Genomic DNA, 3,246 nt, shown 5'->3' on the forward strand with positions numbered 1-3,246 from the left:
CTGGAATAACATTCAGCAAACTAAAGTCGTGTGCGTTTCCACTGGCCAGACTCAGGGGTCTAGATGCGCCCGACCTCCCAGATGTTGGGATACAATGGCAACCAGAGCAGTTCAAATACCTGGGAATTGAGGTGTGCCATACCCCAGCGCTCACGCACGATCACAACACCGAAAAAGCAGTAAGAGCCCTCCGTAAATCTATGAACTTCTGGTCGAAGTTACCACTGGCAGTTATGGGTAGAGCGGCAATAGTCAAGATGATAGTTCTCCCCCGTCTCTTATACCACTTCACGAACGTATGCTTCTACATCAGACCTCCTTTCTTCAAAAAACTGGACTCTTTGATCAAGGACTTTATATGGGGGTCGTCTAGACACAAGATCTCCCTACCCACACTCACGCTTCCGTACAAAGAAGGTGGGATACAACTACCCGATTTGCAAAGGTATTACCTAGCCGCGCAGTTTAGCCACACAACGAAATGGCTCTCTGACGACCTCTCAGCAGGAGTAGGGCTCCTGCGACATCCGACTCCCAAACTGTTCCCTAAAGAAATGCTTTGGAACCCGACGAAACAAACTTCTGGAGTCCCCATGATTGTCAACCTGGGCAGGCAGGTATGGGCCAGAATTGGCTTCCTTCGACAACTGCAACACCCCTATAATCCCAATACTCCCATCCTGGTGGATGTGTGCAAAACTCAGGCGGACTTGGCGACAGCCAGGAGGTGGGAGAGAGCTGGAATCTATACATGGGGAGATCTGTTTGAAGACGGCATGTTCAGAGAGCTCGAATCGCTACAGGCCAACGAAGGCATCTCGAACACCCAGTTCCTGTGGTACCACCGCCTCAAGCGGACAGCAAAGGCACAGTGGCCTGACTGGCCAGAAGAACCCCCGCCGGACCCTCTCCTCCAGGAGATGTACGATCTAGCAGACGGTTGGAAACCGGTCTCCCGCTTGTACACCAAACTAAACGATAGACCCAACCCGAAAAGCGCGTCCCTGAGACAGAAATGGGAATCCGAACTAGGGATCGTGCTAACCGACAGTGAATGGGAGCGAATACTACTATACCCCAAGGAGGTGTCGAGGAACATCAGATTTAAACAGGTTCAATTGAACGTACTGTACAGGACATACTTGACCCCACTAAGAGTTGCTACTTTCAACAAACATGCACCGCCGAACTGCCCCTGGTGCGGAAATGACAAAGCGGACATGGTCCATATGTTTTGGACTTGCACCAAAACAGCAAATTTCTGGTCCATGGTGGAACGTACCTGCACCGCAGCGGGACTCACGAGATATGAGTGGAACCCAAAGGAATGCCTATTGGGAGCTCATCCCAGGCCTAGCAAATACAAACACCTGGTCAAACTGATGGACCTAGCCTGCATCCTTGCAAAACGTTCCATTGCAATGGCATGGAAATCCCCAAGGGGCCCAAGGCACGGACGTTGGCTTATGGACCTGGAAAAGTGGACGGAGGCAGAAACTAGGGCCTGGCAGGATGGAACCCGCCCAAACGATGATGACTCCAACGACACCCTAGACTCATGGAAGGCCCTGGTGCGTGACATCCAATTTGCCTCCGACCACAAACCCCCCTGAGCTTTCACCCTTACTAGAGATTTGCTTGTGACTTACCCCAAGAATGGTCAACCTGATAATCAAGCCCCCGTGAACTTGGGTGTGCCGCACACCAGCCCCTCGCCCGCCGCCACAATTACGAACTATATATTCACCTATGAAGACTGTGGTAGTTAGTTAGTTAATTTGTTTTAGTTTGTTTGTTGTGTTACCATTTGATGGTTGTGTTGTATTTATATAAATGCCAATAAAATACTTTTAAAAAAAAAATTAAGGAGGGGCTGGTTATCGACTGGCGAGTCGGTAACTGGGGCTTCGTTCTCTACCGGGGAATCTACTCTGTAAATTTCCTGCTCATCTTCTCCCTCCCCCTGGTCCTCATCATCCGCATAGTATTCCGTCCCGGTTTGTTCCTCCATAATTCCAAACTCCTGGTCCCCCTCAGGGAAAGGCTCTCCTTGGTACCTGGGGTGTGGAGTAGAGTATGGTGTAGAGTAAGGCTGTACCTCGAAGGGTTCAGGTCCTTCGAACCGGGCCCTTTTACTTAGGGGGATGGGATCAGTGGAACCTGAGGGTGTGGCCCCCTGAGGGTCATACGAGAGGAAATGCTCTGGATTCTTGTCGTAAAAATCAGCCAAGGAAGACATCCTTGACATGACCCTGTCTATGTCTTCGCTGGACCATTCTTTGGAGCAGGGGATGACTTTAGTAGGCTATTTAGGGGACTTATCAAGGGTACCCTTGCTGGAAGTTGATCTCTCAGTAGACTTGTATTTGTTTGTCTGCTTAGGGGGGGAAGGATGGTCTTACAGGAGTGGAAGAATGTTCTTTCCGCTGTTTCCCCCCCTCCCTGTGCGTGGAAAAATGTTTTCCCTGTCCCTTGGAGGCCCCGGGGACTTTCGACGCCTGGCGTCGAGGATCGGGAGAGGTATCTGTGTCTTTCGAGCGTGGGGCCTCGCTGGTGTTAACTGCGGGCTCCGTCTCTTGGAGCGCGGCCTGGGGGTGGAAGTCGTCTTCGTCCTCCGACGATCAAACTTCCATTAGTCTAGGGAGCGAGGCACTCTTGGCAAGAGTGGATGATTGCCTTGCGTCATGAGGCGATCTCGATCGAGAGCGCCCAGAGGACACCGAGTCGGACCGTTCTATCTGTGCCTCTTTCCGAGAAGTCGACGTCGTCGAGGTTCGGTTGGACTTAGTGTGCTTAGTGTGTGTAGGGTGTGTAGCGCTTGCGTCGCCGGGGGTCTTCCCCATAGCCGCCCTGCCGGACGACCTTCCGAGGTCGGGGACCTGCGCTCAGCTGTCTTTCGACGCCGTAATGCCCTCGCCGTCCGAAAGTACGGCGTCGCTGCCATCGCTGAAGGCGCCCTCCGCTGCCATGGCCGCCTGCCTGGTGTGGTGGGCCCAACGCTTTGTCGAACGGTCCTTAAGTGTCTTAGGTTTAAACCTACTACACGCTCTGCAGTTCGCTTCGGGGTGGTCCCTCGGCAAGCAGAGGTTGCACGTGGCGTGCATGTCGACCCAAGGGTATTTGCGGTTGCACTTGGGGCAGAATTGGAAAGGGGTACCCTCCATACGCACCTTGAGGCAGCGGGCTGATAAGTGTAGGAAATATATAAGTGTATGTATATACCAAGAGTGAAGAGTATGTACCACC

Source organism: Ambystoma mexicanum, chromosome 13 (assembly GCF_040938575.1).
Source record: "Ambystoma mexicanum isolate Mex_15411 chromosome 13, UKY_AmexF1_1, whole genome shotgun sequence".
Taxonomy (NCBI): domain Eukaryota; kingdom Metazoa; phylum Chordata; class Amphibia; order Caudata; family Ambystomatidae; genus Ambystoma; species Ambystoma mexicanum.